The sequence below is a fragment of the Rattus norvegicus genome, chromosome 2, assembly GCF_036323735.1.
Source record: "Rattus norvegicus strain BN/NHsdMcwi chromosome 2, GRCr8, whole genome shotgun sequence".
Classification (NCBI taxonomy): Eukaryota; Metazoa; Chordata; class Mammalia; order Rodentia; family Muridae; genus Rattus; species Rattus norvegicus.
Window position 1 is genome coordinate 8,042,687 of NC_086020.1, and position 18,991 is coordinate 8,061,677.

The window sequence follows — 18,991 nt, forward strand, 5'->3', positions numbered from 1 at the left end:
TGCTTTTTACCAAAAAGAAACAATTAACCAGGGACTGGATTGTCACTTTCCTCAGAATAGAGTTCTTTCATAACTGCTATTTTCCATATCAACTGTTTAGTTTTCATGACTTTTTAATCCTGTTTCTCATTTTTCTATGTGATATAACTTATTTTAATTTTTTGGATAATTTAGCCTTCATGATAGTGCAGATTGGTTAATCTCAGGCCTCTTCTTCCACCAACTTTGTTCTTACTGGTGGGCAGTAATTCAAAGGTCCTAAAAAGAATTTTGGCACTAAATGGGCGGTTGTCTTCTTTGAAAGAGAGCTGCTCCTGAAGGAGAAAATGCTGGGAGACTCGCTGCGAAGTGCTGAATCCAGGGTGCCTTGCGGGCCTGTGAGCTCCACTGGAAAACGCTGAACCCACTTTGCCTTCCTGGCATTATTTTGTTTTACAGAGAAATGAGCAGCACATTGAGGTAATAGGCTTGATGCTAATCAAGGAATTAAAACTGGGAATTCAAATGTATCATTCTTTGATTAAAGAAGATGTCATTAAATAAATGATAGATTGAGCACAATGCCACTGCCACAGTTTTGGAGCTCGATTGGTGTCCTTTGGAATCCAGTCTACCTTGATGCACTCAGTCTTTCCCTTAGCTTTAAGATCTTGGCTACATTCTTGTCTTTCTGATTGATGATTCTAGTGAAATTTTTTGCAAGTAAAGTCAAGCAAGCCCTCAGCAAGAATTCTTTGCATAGTGCTTGATACTGGCTTTGCCTTTGTTCTCACTGTAAAGAGGAAAATGATCTCACAGGGCACAGTTAGCCCCTTTAGAGAACACCAAACAAAATACAGAAGCCCGTTTGTTATATCCCCTGAGTATTCTTCTTAATTACGAGATTTGCCCCATCAGCCATTCACTTGGTACCCATGGGCATTTATCCTAGCAAGTGTAAACCTTGTGCTTAGTATGTCAGTTTTTGTTTGTTTGTTTGTTGGTTGTATTTGTTTTGTCATCCTGTTAGTTTCTTAGTAAGTTGAAAGACACAATGTGTTTGTATGGTGGTCAACTCTTCTTACAGTGATTTATGTAGATTAGGAGCTTCCTGTTCACAGTCAGAAGAGATACATGATGTTTTGACAAGAGTCTGTAACATTTACCAGAGTTACTCGGTGTTCTTGGATGACAATAGTGGACATGTAATCTTTGTGAAATTATTCTTGGTCACAATGAAATTCTCAATACAGTTCTTTACAGTATTCTTCCTTTGGGTGCAAATTCTAATAAATACTATCAGTCAAAACAATACTTTTCTTGTAAAAATGTTATCTAATCCAAATTATTTTTGTCATCTTTAGTTAAGGAGAGCAATCATAACTATTGGCAGATAAAGGTTAAAGCATACTAGTAAGTTATTCACATCATGACTCATGAATATGTTGTTTAAAGCAACAATTCTCACCCTTTGTCTGATGCTTTAGGGGGAACAACAATAATGTTCCCAGTTATGTTCATCAGTTTGTTATCCATACCAAAGTAGATAATCGCTCTGTAATTTAAATCTGTCATTATGAGAGTGTTACTTTTGAAGTTATTGCCTGATTAAACAATACCTTCTTAGACACAGCTCCAAATTTATGAAATCCAGAATCGGTGGGGGCATGTTTATTCATGTTGGTGTATCCACTTCCTAGCCCAATACAAGGGCTAATATAGTAGTCTGATGGTGAATGAAAGGGATGATTGATTGATGGATGAAAAACAGTTAAAAGTTAGAGAAAAGGAAAATAGAAGATGGATAGACATGCAGATACTCAGAATTATTTACCTGATAATAGTATTATGAATAGCTTGAGTATATTTAAATTATTTAAAAGTCACCATTTTAGCTTCTTAGGATTTATCTAAAAATGTTATGCATAGGATGACAGAAGGACATAATGTAGTACCTTCTTAATTTCTTTATACTTAAAAACTTTTATTAAATTATTGAGTGGAAATTCTTATGAATTTCTACAGTTTATTCAAAAAGCCATATTACTAGAGTTGCTCATCCTTATTAATGTGGTCATATATTTTAGTAGCTGTCACGTAGTTATGTCACAACATATGCTAGAAGTAAGGGGCTTAAGGAAGTGACTTGACATTCACAATATAAACCAATCATGCCAGAGACAAACATTCAACCAGGGAACAGTGAGAACCAGCCAGAGAAACTTCCATGAGCCTGAGTAGTGCCTCTTGGAACACGTCATTGTGGTGATGTGAGGTCCTGTGAAGACATATATGTCACAAAAGTCACCATGGGACAAAGACCAGGGATCACTTTGTAACCATGTTAGACATATTATCTGCAGAATGAAAAACACCTCTGTGGCTGGTGTTTCAATATTGATATTTAAGTTCTATTTATTTCATACAATTCATTTGGATATAACACTGCTGAAGAGGTTACCATCAAAAGGACCATGATGCATGAGTTACTCTCTTAAGGGGGCTTCTTGAATATTGTGAGGAGAGAAAGTTATGGCACCTGTGTCTCCTCTATAACTGCAAGACACCATCCTGGAGACTTAGCTGAAGGCTGGAAATGATCTGTCCTTCAGGCTCTGTAATCCATTCAGGCTTGAGAGCTGAAAATAAGTCAAGTCTGAGAACACCGTATGCTTCTGATTTCTCAGAATCTACCAGCCTACAAAGGGATCGTCTACAGAACAATAGTTTTCATTTTACTCTCAGGTCTTTAGGATTCAGGGACCATATATATTCTTTTTTCACTCATGTAATAGTTCTAGAGTACCCAGCATGCGCATTTCTAGATAAAGTATTGTGGGTTGCCCTGGTGCTGTTTGTACGCTGATGTTAATTCTGCTTCCTCAAGAGAGACTGCCCTGATAAGGAGTAAATTGTGTATTCAGGTGATTCCATGTGACCCTTGTCCTCATTTTAACTAGCCAAATAGAGACTAGAGCCTGTGATTGGGCAGTGGAAGGGAAAGATAGCCTGCAGGATTTCGAGAGTGGGAAAAGAGAGGAAGACAGAGGAAGAGCAGGTCAAAGGAAGATAGAACAAAACCATGTGGCCCAGAGAAGCCACAAGTAATGAGATCTCATAGCTGGGAAATAATGTAGAATAGTGGAAAATCTACCCAATCTAGGCATGAAGCTTATACATATTGTAACTAAGTTGTGTGTTTTTTACACAGGCTAATTGGAGTTGGAGATTTACTACAACATAACGGAGTAGACAATAGGTAAAAATAATTGCTGTCAATATTATCTTCTGGTAGAAAATTCTTTTGAAATACTACGTTTGATCCTAGTCTTACCCCCATTTCACAAAGGGCAATACTGTGGTATTTAAAGATAGAGTCTCTGATCCTTTCAATCTTTCTAGCCCCTATTCTGTAATGTTTACATGCTCTGGGTTTGGGAGAAATGTCTTTAGATGGTACTTTTCATTGGTACTATTTATTCCCAAATGGTCAGCCCTGAAAAATATACATATAAGTAACATTATTCAGACTGAACAGGTTACATGTGATCCCTCCATTTTTGTCTCCAAAATGCTTTCCACTCAGACCTTTCTCTCTTAACTCAAGAAAAAGCATATACTACCTCATATGGTCATAGCATATGTTGTAACAACAACTAATGAATAAAAGGCCAGGAATTTGAAAGATTGAAGTGCGGGGGTATTGGGGCAGATTTAGAGGGAAGAAAGCGAGGGGGGATTATGTATTATATCAATATCTCAAAAATTAGAAAACATGAGTTTGTGTCATATTCTTAGGGTCTCATGGCTGGAACATGTCAGACACCAGATTCAAAACCAGACATTCTGACTTGAGTAATATTTTAAACCATTATACTTTTTCTGAACTATGTGGTGAACACTCTAACATCAGGTCGTGAACTTAAATTATAAAAACTTCCAGTGTAATCATATTTTTACAGTTATATATATTTTTGAATATTAATCATAAATCCCATATCTGTGTTAAGGCCACCCTAGCCTGTGACTCTGCTTGACCTTTGTATAACTGCTCTCCCCAGACCTCTTTTATTAAGGCTGTTGCAGACACCTGAATCAAGTTCCATGACATGAACTCCTGAGTCTTTTCACCACATACTGAGATTTCTGTGTTTTGCTTGAGTACGTTCACCTCTCCTTAAGGGCTACTTCTGCAATGTTCACTGAATCACAGCCTAGACTTTGCTCATGCATCCAGTCAGTGTTTATCAGTTATCAGGCACTTCACTGAAGTGTTACAAAAACGCACCACAAAGACATAAAGTCTAAAACTATGATCAACTCCTAAAGAACATATTTTCAAGCCTTGATGAGTTACATAAAGGTAACACCAGATTGCTATGTTACTGGCTTGTATTAAGGGTTTAATGGTGATAATGGAAGGTTTCCCAAGAAGCAACAGAAGCTAACATCTGAAGAGTGGAAAGAGCCTACCCGTCCAAATCCCCTGGAAAAGAAGGAAGCAAATGAACTGTCAGCTGTGAGATCTTCTATGGGGTAAGACTTTAACAGGAAACTTGCACAAGGCCAGCACAGCTAGTGGGCAAGGAGAGTGCTGGGTAAAGGGAAGAAGGTGATGGTACTTGTGGTGGGCTTTGCAAACTGTGGTAAGGGAATTTCAATGTAGACTAAGAAGGAGAGTTGTATTCACTTCTAACTGTAATAAGATGCCAGTTGCTTCTGAGAGGTTGAGTTGTAGAGAAGCAGGAACAGAAGGAAAACAGAAGACCATTATCATCATGCAGATTAGAATAATCCATGCTGTGACTCAGGGAGTGGTGACAGGTTTGTAAAAAGGATGAGATTAATGCATGCCTTAGCAGAGTTGCAAGATATTTGTGGTTGGGTCTTTTGAGAAATTTAGGGGAAAGGAATAGAAAAATCTGATGCTGTATGGCTTGGGGTAGTATATCCTTTTTCTTGAGTTAAAAGAGAAAGGTCTGAGTGGAAAGCTGCTTGGACACAAAATGGAGAGATCACATGTGTACATTGTCTGGACATTTGACTTGACCATGGGGTGTCTAAGCAGAGAGGTCAAATAGACAGCTTTTGTCATGTAGCTTGGAAGTCAGGCCACCTGCAGACACAGAGAATGGGCATCACCAACACTGTAGGAATTTATATACTAAGGCCATGTTGAAGCATGGAGATCAGTGAGATCTTATTCACCTCATTCCCTGAAGAGAGCTCTTTCTCTGCTCCCCATGGCAAGGGAGGAAATAGTTTTGTTGTGATCCAGAGGCAGCATATGGCAGAACACTACCTGTGTTCTACATAAGGCAGCAATCCATCCCTCTGTTTTCCCTCAGCCTTCTCTCCTGAGAGTATAATTTTCCCTCGTTGTGACTATACTTTTGAGTGAAATAAATGCATTTCATCCCTGAAATTGATGCCACCTCACCAATGAGAATAAAATACTTTGATTGGCACTGACTCTCCTATAGGATAAATCCCCCACCCATGTGCAAAGAAAGAGAGGAAATCCCACTGCACTGCACTCTTCTTGAAAACAGTAAACTCTGCTGTGCTGTACTAGAAAGATTTACTGAACTATTGTAGGAGAGAGACATTCTGAATGAACACATGACAATGAGAAAGTCCTAAAGGCTATAGAAGTTCCCTGCTATATGGTTTCAGTCACATAAGTCACATCCTTAAGCACATCCCTTGCTGATTCACAAAGAACAAATGCCAACCAATTAAAGTAAAAATGAGGCAAGAATATGCACATGCAGTGCCTAAGAAACATGTTAATAGGCAATAGTCTCCTAATAAACATGTAAACACAGAAATTGCTCATTTTCAATAATGTGATAGATCAACAATATTGAAGGTATAGCTTATAATTCCTTGCCTGAAATTTGTAACATTTCCATGTCCAGTTTCTCTCTTTTCCTTACCTACAAAAATGAAAAGACAAAAGCTAAGTGGAATGGTGGAGTCAAGTGTTAGAATCTGAGTGGAGAGGGAGACTCAGGTCTTTGCCTACTGGCTTGAGAAGAACACTCTTAGTGGAAAAAATAGTGCGTTGGAGAGATGCTGAGTGAGAGGATTCAGTTTGAGTTAGTGCAGAGACAATTTGGATGGAGAGGGAAGCAATGTGGTTTAATGCTAAGAAGGGTGATATATTAAGGTAGTTTTAAAATTGCTCGAGAAGTAAACAAAAAAATAATAAAACTTCCAAACTGTTTAACTGGGCATATTTGCACATGACCTCTGCAAAAGGTCAAGTTACTGGTACTGCTTGATGGCATCTGTTCTTAGTGGTCAGAGAAGAAGCGAAACATGACCAACCAACTACTGAAAGTAATAAACAAACGACTGACCAGAACTTTGAAATACTTTTAAACTACAACCACCACTTCCATTTTGATGTAAGGTTTTGGACAAGTAAGTGTTAGAATTAAGGTGTTGGGCACGAAAATTAAGACATGGTTTCAGATGTGTAATTCACTTAGTGATTTCCATTTAAATCTGTCAGAATTTCACCATAAAATCTAAAAGTAAAATTTTTGTAAAAGAATAGTTTCTATTTTCTACATAATTTTAGTTTCAAATTGTCTACAAATTAGAGTAGAAAGAATAAACATTTCTTAGACTGTTTTGTGTGTGTGTGTGTGTGTGTGTGTGTGTGTGTGTGTGTGTGTGTGTGCATCTGTGTGCTTCATACATATGGACAGAGGAGGATGTTGGAGGTCCTAGTCCATTATTTCTACCTTTGAGACAGTGTCTCTCAGTGTATCTGAGCTGGCCTGGTGATTGATCACTAAGCACCAGTGATGCTCCTGTCACTGCCCCAACATCACTAAAGCCATACTTTTTATACAAAAGCTGGACATTTGAGTTCAGCTTCTCATGTTAGTATGGAAGCAAGTGTTCTTATGGGCTGAGACTTCTCCCCATCCCCTTCTTGGAGTTTATATGTAAAAGAAACCAGATACAGTTTTTATTCCATCATTATGATGTTCTGGGTTGCAAGTAACAAAAACTACAGCTTCCCTCACTTAAATTGTAGGGGAAATTTTACTAAGTCATTTAACTAGGAAAACTAGGTAATTGTGATGGTTGGTGGATTATATATAATTGGTCCAGAGAGTGGCACTATTAGGAGGTGTGGCCTTTTTGGAGTGGGTGTGTCACTGTGGGCATCCTAGCTGCCTGGAAGACAGCCTTCTCCTAGCTTCATTAGGAACAAGAGGTGGAACTCTCATCTCCTTCAGCCCCATGTCTACCTACATGATGCCATGCCCCCAACTTGATGATAATAGACTGAACCTCTGAACCTGTAAGCCAGTCCCAATTAAAGCAGGGCTGGCTTACAGGTGACAGGGTTAATTACACAGAAGAATGGGAAGTACAGCTCATACTTTATGACCACTGTCCACTCTGATAGTCCCCTCAGAGTATCTTGGGTGTGAATTGGTTGTATCACCCTACAGGAGAATTATTTCTGTTAGACACAATCACTCTATAAATGTATTTCTTAAATAATGACCTCAGTGATTTTTGTTGTTGTTTGCTGTTCTGTTGAACTAGGGAAGGGAAGTAGGTGGATGAGAAAAGGCAGGCTAATCCCTGATGGGAGCGCATTCTTATAAGCCTGTTGTTATGCTTACAGAGTGTGGATATTGACACAGTGGAGTTAGCTCTACAGAAACTTTTACAAATATATGTGCTTTTGTTATCAACGTTAAAACAGTCTTACACTTACAGAAAAGCTATAAAGTTCAAACCCAGAATCCCATCTACTCATGCTGGGTTTTCTCTATGGTTAGTATCTCATATTAATACCAGGACATGTAAGCTGGGGTGACGGCTCATTTTGCAAAGTGCCTGCCACACAAGCATGAGGACCAGAGTTTACAACCCTAGCATTCATGTAAAGAACTGAGCCTAGAGGCACGTGTCTAAAATGCCAACCATGTCAGGGCAGAGACAAGGATGACTGGAGCTCATTGGCCAGCTGACTAGACCACATCAATGAACTTTAGGAAACTCGGTAGGGAGCCATCAAAGAAGATATCCAACACTGACCTCTGGCCTCCACAAACATCACATGCGTGTTCAGATTTCCTTGGTTATCACTGATGGCTCCTTCTCTTCTCCATAGGGTCCTCATAGCCTCATTGCTCTCCAGACTGTCAGTCTTTACTTGTGTAATGACATTCACAATTTTGAGGAGTTCTAGGGAGGTGTCTTATAAAGTATCCTTCAGCTTGAGTTTGGTTACTGTTTTCCACTTTTCAGGTAATGGTGTTGTGTTTGGGAAAGAGGGCCACAGAGGTGAGGCGTCCCTCTCCTTGCATTTTACCAATGGCATGAGCTCTCAGCATGCACTGCCACTGATGCTGCTACTTCCTGCCCCCATCTAGCACAGTGCTTTGTGTTCTCAAGTTCCTCCCTTCCTATTCTGCACTCTCCAGGAGGAGTAGCTAAGTAAAGCAAATACTGAGTGAATTGGGAATGTGCCTCATTTCCTCAAGGAGTGGCTGCAGCTGTTACTTTGGATTCTTCTACCCTATAAATTTGTCTCTTCACCCCTATTTTATGTATTTATTCAATCAGTTAGTATTTATTAGTATAGAATCTTGGATATGCACTTTTCACCAGGGATTGTTATTCAGTACTATACTATGTATTTTGTTTCTTAGAAACATTTAAAATAATTTTTCCAATGAGAATTTGTGAAGAACGTATTTGTGCCAGGCCCCATGGACACCTCCATGTTGATAATTTAATTGGATCTGTGGGGAACAACATGCTATTTGCACAGCTGACTTTGTGAAATCCTGCTTCAACCTCAACTCTACAACCATGGCCATGAGACTGTTCAAAGACATGAACTACATTTGAGCTTTGTTTTAAACTTGTATGTGGATAAAAATGGTATATGATGTATTATATTCCATATGAAGTCATTATTGAATCAAAGCAAGTATGTGCAAGTCTATTACACAATCACTTTAATTTTAATTTTAAAATGATTTAGCTTTATTGTTTATTTATGTGTTTGTGTCTAAACTTATAATATCATGAACACGCAGGCAACAGAAGAGGCTAGAAGAAGGCATTGGATCCCCAGAAACTGGAGTTTCAGGTGGTTGTGGGCCACCTGATATAGATAGTGTCTCTGAGTCTTCTGAGAAAGCAGTAATCACTCTAACTACTTAACCATCCTTCTAATTCATATTCCACATTATCTTAAACACATCATCTAAGGGTAGATGCTATAAAGAAAGATATTACAATTTTAAATGCTTTATATTTCTACTCTCTATATTTTCATAACCATATAGGCTATACACATGTGTGGAAAGTGTGAGAACTAAAAAACAAAAAGAAAATCAAGTCAACCTTCATCTTATTAAATGTTCTTAGAGACTCTCTGACTCCATCTTATCTCCATGTGCATGTTCTTGGGGACTTCCTGGCTTCTTCTTCATAACACCATGTTTATTTCTTGGGGGTTCTCCAACTCCTTTCAAGGGCACACATGAAATTAGCATAGTTCATAATCAGCGTGCAGTTGTACATTCTACTTTCCAACTCACTTGTTTCTCCTAACTGCTTCTCCATGCAATAAAGATACGGCAAATTTAACCACTTCTGTGTTATCAGAAATACTGAACTATTACTCTGGTTCTTTGGGTTTTTCTAGAGTTAACTATGAAGTAACTAGGCTCCTAAAACTAACCCAATATGAAAAGCTGTATTTGACTGACCCTGGACTCTGACCCCATAGGTAGCAATGAATATCCTAGTAAGAGCACCAGTGGAAGGGGAAGCCCTGGGTCCTGCTAAGACTGAACCCCCAGTGAACTAGTCTATGGGGGGAGGGCGGCAATGGGGGGAGGGTTGGGAGGAGAACACCCATAAGGAAGGGGAGGGGGGAGGGGGATGTTTGCCCGGAAACCGGGAAAGGGAATAATACTCGAAATGTATATAAGAAATACTCAAGTTAATAAAAAAAATAATAATAAAAAAAAAGAAAGAGGGGCATGCATAGAAGTCGAATAAGTAGGATTTTGTGTTAATGTAGTTTGAGAGCTTACACTTCTCTGGATGTGGATGCGCAGATATGAGGTTTAGCATCATCCAATACCTGCTATAGGCACTTCTTTCTGAGATTGTTAAATTATCAAAAATTGGTCTGGAGAGTTGGTTTAACCACTGAAGTATAGGCCCCCAACCAAAAATATAATCTCTAAACTATCAAATCCTTTCAAATTATAAATTGTCTTGCCATACATATGGCCCAAATTTTGAGAATCAAAACTGGTCTAAATATTAAAGCATTTGGGAAGAGGTGTGTATCAATGACTCTTTAGTATAGATATCTCTTTTTGATGACTTTATTCTTTATGGAGTTGTTTTAATTTTTTGTTAGCTCTGATACTTGATGAAATTTGGATTTCTTTGAGGAAGAAGGACTGTTTGTCAACTTATCAAATAATGAAGGGTCATAGAAATTAATATAAATGAAATCTGTCTTCTTTTGATGCCATTAAATATCGCTTTGGTGAAATAGTAAGTTATAAAGACATCAAGAAATACATAAGACGTTAACCTTTGAAGCCTAACCCAAGCATTATTCTTCATCTCTGTACAATCTCTTATTAACCATTAAAGAACACAAGAAATAGCAAATGAATTATGTACACATTCAGACATATATCATTTAAAACAGGAAGAACCTCCTTTGCAAGTCTCTTGGGTCCAAAGCACTTTCAATTATATTTAAAATCAAACTTTCACAAACCTATTTATTAAAGAGGAAGAAGACAAGGTTGCTGAATATCTTTCTGTATCTTCTTTCTACCTCATAGCAACACAGCCATGTAGCCAGTCCTCTAAGGCCTTGAAACCTGACTCCTATCATCAGTGTGATAGCTGAACTTACTACCTGATACTGGATAACTACTTGCATATAATTTATTTTTCCATTACAAGGCACTTAGACATATTTTATTTCTTCACCATAACTGTCTCTTGTGATATACGGTACCTCATTTCAAGTGAAGATTCAGAGAGAAAGAAAAGCCTTTGGGGCTAAAGGCAAATTCCGTGATAACACTGCTTTCACCATCACAGTGGGTAAAGGCCCGCCTGTTTGCTATGGTCTAACTATAGAAGGGAGTGGCCCTGTGGCATTAAGGATGGAGAAAGGAGAATCCTGTGTGCTTTACTCAGGCTGGGATAAACTACATGTGTGAGTAGGCTTCGAGTGAGAAGAACTGATGTTACAGGGACAATCAGTTTAGCAGGTAAGCCATGTGTGAGTAAATGGCATTCCAGGAACACTAGAGCTTAGACTTTTCAAAACAAAAGCAAGTGTTGCTGTATTTTAGGATTGGATGGTTTTTTTGTTTTGTTTTTGTTTTTGTTTTGGTTGTTTTGGTTTTTTTTTTGTAAGCTAATGGAAATTCAAAAATCCAACACTTAATGCTAGAGATGAAGCTCGACGCTCAGGCTGCAGTAAGCTTTGGCACGAGGAGAGTTAGATGTGTGGTTGACTGGAGGCTAAATTATCAGTCACCAGAGCCACGCATCCTATCTTACCTGCCACGGTTCTCTCTCTCTCTCTCTCTCTCTCTCTCTCTCTCTCTCTCTCTCTCTTATTTATTTATTTTATTTTTTTAATTAACATGAGTATTTCTTATTTACATTTTGAGTGTTATTCACTTTCCTGGTTTCCAGGCCAACATCCCCCTAACCTCTCCCCCTCCCTTTCTTTATGGGTGTTCCCCTCCCCATCCTCCCCCCATTGCCGCCCTCCCCCCAACAGTCTAGTTCACTGGGGGTTCAATCTTAGCAGGATCCAGGGCTTCCCCTTCAACTGGTGCTCTTACTAGGCTATTCAATGCTACCTATGAGGTCAGAGTCCAGGGTCAGTCCATGTCTAGTCTTTAGGTAATGGCTTAGTCCCTGGAAGCTCTGGTTCCTTGGCATTGTTGTTCATATGGGGTCTCGAGCCCCTTCAAGCTCTTCCAGTTCTTTCTCTGATTCCTTCAACGGGGGTCCTATTATCAGTTCAGTGGTTTGCTGCTGGCATTCGCCTCTGTATTTGCTGTATTCTGGCTGTGTCTCTCAGGAGAGATCTACATCCGGCTCCTGTCAGCCTGCACTTCTTTGCTTCATCCATCTTGTCTAATTGGATGGCTGTATATGTATGGATCACATGTGGGGCAGGCTCTGAATGGGTGTTCCTTCTGTCTCTGTTTTAATTTTGCCTCTCTATTCCCTGCCAAGGGTATTCTTGTTCCCCTTTTAAAGAAGGAGTGAAGCATTCACATTTTGATCATCCTTCTTCAGTTTCATGTGTTCTAGGCATCTAGGGTAATTCAAGCATTTGGACTAATAGCCACTTATCAATGAGTACATACCATGTGTGTTTTTCTGTGATTGGGTTACCTCACTCAGGATGATATTTTCCAGTTCCATCCATTTGCCTATGAATTTCATAAAGGCATTGTTTTTGATAGCTGAGTAATATTCCATTGTGTAGATGTACCACATTTTCTGTATCCATTCCTCTGTTGAAGGGCATCTGGGTTCTTTCCAGCTTCTGGCTATTATAAATAAGGCTGCTATGAACATAGTGGAGCACGTGTCTTTTTTATACATTGGGGCATCTTTTGCGTATATGCCCAAAAGAGGTATAGCTGGGTCCTCAGGTAGTTCAATGTCGAATTTTCTGAGGAACCTCCAGACTGATTTCCAGAATGGTTGTACCAGTCTGCAATCCCACCAACAATGGAGGAGTGATCCTCTTTCTCCACATCCTCTCCAGCATTTGCTGTCACCTGAGTTTTTGATCTTAACCATTCTCACTGGTGTGAGGTGAAATCTCAGGGTTGTTTTGATTTGCATTTCCCTTATGACTAAAGATGTTGAACATTTCTTTAGGTGTTTCTCAGCCATTCGGCATTCTTCAGCTGTGAATTCTTTGTTTAGCTCTGAACCCCATTTTTTAATAGGGTTATTTGTCTCCCTGCGGTCTAACTTCTTGAGTTCTTTGTATATTTTGGGTATAAGGCCTCTATCTGTTGCAGGATTGGTAAAGATCTTTTCCCAATCTGTTGTTTGCCGTTTTGTCCTTTTTTTTTTTTTTTTTTTGGTTCTTTTTTTTTTCGGAGCTGAGGACTGAACCCAGGGCCTTGCGCTTCCTAGGCAAGCGCTCTACCACTGAGCTAAATCCCCAATCTGCCGTTTTGTCCTAACCACAGTGTCCTTTGCCTTACAGAAGCTTTGCAGTTTTATGAGATCCCATTTGTCAATTCCTGATCTTAGAGCATAAGCCATTGGTGTTTTGTTCAGGAAATTTTTTCCAGTGCCCATGTGTTCGAGATGCTGCCCTAGTTTTTCTTCTATTAGTTTGAGTGTATCTGGTTTGATGTGGAGGTCCTTGATCCACTTGAACTTAAGCTTTGTACAGGGTGATAGGCATGGATCGATCTGCATTCTTCTACATGTTGACCTCCAGTTGAACGAGCACCATTTGCTGAAAATGCTATCTTTTTTCCATTGGATGGTTTTGGCTCCTTTGTCAAAAATCAAGTGCCCATAGGTGTGTGGGTTCATTTCTGGGTCTTCAATTCTATTCCATTGGTCTATCTGTCTGTCTCTGTACCAATACCATGCAGTTTTTAATCACTATTGCTCTGTAATACTGCTTGAGTTCAGGGATAGTGATTCCCCCTGAATTCCTTTTATTGTTGAGGATAGTTTTAGCTATCCTGGGTTTTTTGTTATTCCAGATGAATTTGCAAATTGTTCTGTCTAACTCTTTGAAGAAATGGATTGGTATTTTGATGGGGATTGCATTGAATCTGTAGATCGCTTTTGGTAAAACGGCCATTTTTACTATATTAATCTTCCCAATCCATGAGCATGGGAGATCTTTCCATTTTCTGAGGTCTTTTTCAATTTCTTTCTTCAGAGTCTTGAAGTTCTTATTGTACAGATCTTTTTCTTGCTTGGTTAAAGTCACACCGAGGTACTTTTTATTATTTGGGTCTATTATGAAGGGTGTCATTTCCCTACTCTCTTTCTTGGCTTGTTTCTCTTTTGTGTAGAGGAACGCTACTGATTTATTTGAGTTAATTTTATACCCAGCCACTTTGCTCAAGTTGTTTATCAGCTTTAGTAGTTCTCTGGTGGAACTTTTGGGATCATTTAAATATACTATCATATCATCTGCAAATAGTGACATTTTGACTTCTTCTTTTCCGATCTGTATCCCCTTGATTTCCTTTTGTTATCTGATTGCTCTGGCTAGAACTTCAAGAACTATATTGAATAAGTAGGGAGAGAGTGGGCAGCCTTGTCTAGTCCCTGATTTTAGTGGGATTGCTTTAAGTTTCTCTCCATTTAGTTTAATGTTAGCAACTGGTTTGCTGTATATGACTTTTAGTATGTTTAGGTATGGGCCTTGAATTCCTATTCTTTGCAGGACTTTTATCATGAAGTTTTGTCAAATGCTTTCTCAGCATCTAATGAAATGATCCTGTGGTTTTGTTCTTTCAGTTTGTTTATATAAAGGATCAGGTTGATGGTTTTCCATATATTAAACCATCCCTGCATGCCTGGGATGAAGCCTACTTGATCATGGTGGATGATTGTTTTAATGTGCTCTTGGATTCGGTTTGCCAGAATTTTATTGAGTATTTTTGCGTCGATATTCATAAGGGAAATTGGTCTGTGTGGTTTAGGTATAAGAGTAATTGTGGCTTCATAGAAGGAATTCGGTAGTGCTCCTTCTGTTTCAATTTTTTGGAATAGTTTGGATAGTATTGGTATGAGGTCTTCTATGAAGGTCTGATAGAATTCTGCACTAAACCCGTCTGGACCTGGGCTCTTTTTGGTTGGGAGACCTTTAATGACCTCTTCTATATTCTTAGGAGTTATGGGGTTGTTTAACTGGTTTATCTGTTCCTGATTTAACTTTGGTACCTGGTATCTGTCTAGGAAATTGTCCATTTCCTGCAGATTTTCATGTTTTGTTGAATATAGGCTTTTATAGTAAAATCTGATGATTTTTTTTAATTTCCTCTGATTCTGTAGTTATGTCTCCCTTTTCATTTCTGATTTTGTTAATTTGAACACACTCTCTGTGTCCTCTTGTTAGTCTGGCTAAGGGTTTATCTATCTTGTTGATTTTCTCGAAGAATCAACTTTTGGTTCTGTTGATTCTTTCTATGGTCCTTTTTGTTTCTACTTGGTTGATTTCAGCTCTGAGTTTGATTATTTCCTGCCTTCTACTCCTCCTGGGTGTATTTGCTTCTTTTTGTTCTAGAGCTTTTAGGTGTGCTGTCAAGCTGGTGATATATGCTCTTTCCTGTTTCTTTTTGCAGGCACTCAGAGCTATGAGTTTTCCTCTTAGGACAGCTTTCATTGTGTTCCATAAATTTGGGTATGTTGTACTTTCATTTTCATTAAATTCTAAGAAGTCTTTAATTTCTTTCTTTATTTCTTCCTTGACCAGGTTATCATTGAGTAGAGCAATGTTCAACTTCCACGTATATGTGGGCATTCTTCCCTTATTGTTATTGAAGACCAGTTTTAGGCCGTGGTGGTCTGATAGGACGCATGGTATTATTTCTATCTTTCTGTACCTGTTGAGGCCCGTTTTTTGACCAATTATATGGTCAATTTTGGAGAAAGTACCATGAGGAGCTGAGAAGAAGGTATATCCTTTTGCTTTAGGATAGAATGTTCTATAAATATCTGTTAAGTCCATTTGGTTCATGACTTCTCTTAGTCTGTCTACGTCTCTGTTTAATTTCTGTTTCCATGATCTGTCCATTGATGAGAGTGGGTTGTTGAAATCTCCTACTATTATTGTTCCACGGTTCTCTTAATTCCCTCTTGTACCAGGTAATTTTTAATAACTGAGTGTAAAGTTTGAGCTTGCCACTTCTTTCTCTTTATGCTTTCTGGCCTGCTTTTTTGTTTTTTGTTTGTTTGTTTGTTTTCTAGTTCAACTTTCTTTCTTTAATTAGATATTTTAATTTACATTTTAAATGCCATCCCTTTTCCTGGTTTCCCCTCCAGAATCCTGCTAGCCCCTCCCCCTCACCACCCCTTACTTCTATGAGGGTTTCATCCTAGTGTCTGACCACACCCATCATTCAGTACAGCAGCAAGACCTTTCTTCAGTAAGGCTGGTCATTCACAGGTTACTAGCTATTTCACCATCTCATGACATGTTTGTGTCTCATTTTGAGTATTAACCAGAAGATGCAGATGAGCTGAATTGCTGTTGTTTACTCTACCAGTCGCTGATATGTGTTGGGTTATCCATTGCAGTCCATGTAAGCAGACAGGCAGAGCAAGAGGAACTGCTTTCTGTAGGAAAAAGGCCTGGAGGATCTGAACCACATTGAACCTCTGCTACTGCCATACCATACTTCTGATGGAGGGACTGTAACTAGACGCTGTTATGGCTTCCCTGGAAGAAGCCAGATCCTTTCCCATTTTGTGCTGTCAGAATACAACAGTGCTTGTTTGTGCATTTACCAAATAAAGTACCAAACAGTGAAAAGACCTAAGTCACAGAACACAATCCTGACAATGCAGAAAACTGGTAAATAGAGATTTTAGTGTTCCAATCACTCTGCTGATAGGGCATTGGGATGCACTGAAGGAGACAATCTTTTTCTATGTGTTCAAAACTCTAATGCCAGTAAATAACTGAAGTAAGGGTAGTTGGATTTAACGACTAAAAAAAGAGTAACTGATGTTGGGCCTAGCTTATCTCTTAAATCCCCATTACCTGCTGGGTGTGTCAGAAATCTAGTTTTGAGAATTATAAACAATTAAGGAGTGATCTAGTAGAAGGATCATACAATGTCTTAGTTATAGATACGTGAATTAGGCAATACTGTGGTGTAGGTGTGATTTTCCCTCTCACAAACTCATGTTGAAATTTTCCTGCCCATGCAGTGGAAGTGGGAAGAGGATTCTTTACTAGGGCCGATATTCTCATGAGTAAATTTTGCTTTTATGCAAGTGTGCTGTCACTGAGAGACTAGTATCCAAAGAGTTGACCTTCCTTAAAGAGCTGAGCAGAAACCAGTGCTTTCCCAGTCCAGAACCATGAACCAAAACAAATCACTTTCCTTTATAAATTTTATACTATGAGATATTTTGTTATAAAATTGGAGAACATACTCAATGGGTAGCATTTGTATGCATAAAAGACCTAATTTCTTTTTATTACAGGTTATTAATTGTAGAATCTAGGTGTCTGAATATGAATTATAAATTCTTGATTTTATTTATGTAATAATTTAAGAGGAAACAATGGGGGGAAAAGCTCTTTTCAGCTTATGTCATCCATCTGGTAAAAGGTTCCAGTTACTTCCCATCTTTTGTAAAAAATTCACCAATGAAAGAGGCATCCCTCAGCCTTCAGGAAGCTTGGAGAGTAACAGGAAAATGGGGAGCAAAAAATAGCAGGACAAGTCACTAGCCCCTTATAATTGCCATTTAATACTGTGAAATACATTTTCCTGGTCTCCAAGTCAAGCCTCTTCAGTGGACAACTGATTGGGTGTGTCAGTTAAAGCATTCAAAATAATGAGTATATTTTGTTTCAAAGTTATATGCTTTGAGCATTTCTTTCTCAATATACCTTTATATTTGGAAGCTTATAAAATATCTGTAGTAAAAATTTTAATTAAGATATAATTACATCATTTACTACATTCCTTTTCTTCCATCTAACCTTTCCCATTTCCCCTTCCCCTGCTCCCTTTCAAAATCTCAGCCTCTTTAGTTGTTATTGTTACACACAAATGAACACACACCTAAATATAGAAATATGCAACTTGCTCAATCTGCTTAATGTTACTTGTGTGTAAATAATTTTAGGCCTAGCTGTCTTATATTAGATACCCAGTTTAGGACCTCATCACTGGGGAGACTATTTCTACTGTTCTCAGGATTCTTCAGTTGCCTGTACTTCTTTGCTGATTTGGGATTGAGATTTCCCTATTTCATATTAACCTGTCTATTAGAATTGTATGTCTTTAGGACTTGTTTAACCAGTCATGCTGTTGAGATGTCATAGGTGAATCTTGCCTCCCATCTAGGACACATAGTCCAAAGGGGTTTTTATGTTGTTCCCACTGCTAAAATCTTCCCACTACTCTTCCGTAATGTTCCCTGAGCCTTAGATGCAGAAGGTATATTATAAATGCACATGCTTTAATTGTACACAGAGGTATGTGTATGTAGATGGACAACCACAATCAAATGTTTTCTGTACTTAGACTTGTGGTTTTCTGAAAACGTTTTCTTCTGTTGCAAAGGTGCTTCTTTGATAAGGGGTGAATGCTTCATTTACTTGGTTGAGTCCTGATGCAAAGCATAAGTAGTTATTAAAAGATAATTTATAAGAAAATACAATCAAATCCTTCCATAATCATTCTGGTAGCCTTGAAACCACTGTACGAACCTGTAGGGTAGTGTCTCTGTAGGTCCACTTGAGTTTCTGATGTTCTTCTTTCATCAGGTTGGGAGGCTATTTGAGCCTGGTGTGGTGGCCTAGATCAATCATGCTTCTTCCTTGATTTCTGTCTTTCACTACTGTACTCCATCGTTTCAGGAACTCAGCCCAGACTTCTGCATGACTTGTCCATCTGCTTTCCGCATCTGCCACATCGTGTCAGTTGGCAAGTTCAGCTGACTGTTTCTTCACCATATCTCTCAGATCTATCTTTGTTTCTCTGAGCATTGACTAGACCATGCTCTCGTGACTTCAACTGCACCATTACAAACATTTAAAAATAATTTCTATATCCACAGAATTACTTCTCTTTCATCCATCCTTTTCTCCCTATTAAGGGTAAACTTACAGATTTCTTCATCTCCAGAACAAAGTATTTAGCTAAGTATTTGGTAAATGTGATCAGTAGGTATGACTTCTCTCTCCAAAAGTCCAAGTATTCCTATTAATGAGCTGAAATTC

At 38.6% G+C, this 18,991-nt stretch overlaps 1 protein-coding gene across 15 annotated transcripts in view; it reads left to right on the forward strand.

The window, feature by feature from the left end:
- Mctp1 (multiple C2 and transmembrane domain containing 1) overlaps window positions 1-18,991 on the forward strand; it is a 694,629-nt gene that overhangs the window by 243,719 nt on the left and 431,919 nt on the right. The window contains exons 1-2 of one of the 15 annotated variants that reach the window (XM_063281698.1): window positions 3,191-3,238; window positions 4,380-4,515. The exons of 13 other annotated variants lie outside the window; for them this stretch is intronic. The gene's annotated coding sequence lies outside the window, so the exon portion shown is untranslated. Of the gene's footprint in view, window positions 1-3,190; window positions 3,239-4,379; window positions 4,516-18,991 lie in introns of those variants that run through there. One more of the 15 variants, XM_039102158.2, reaches the window with a different exon arrangement.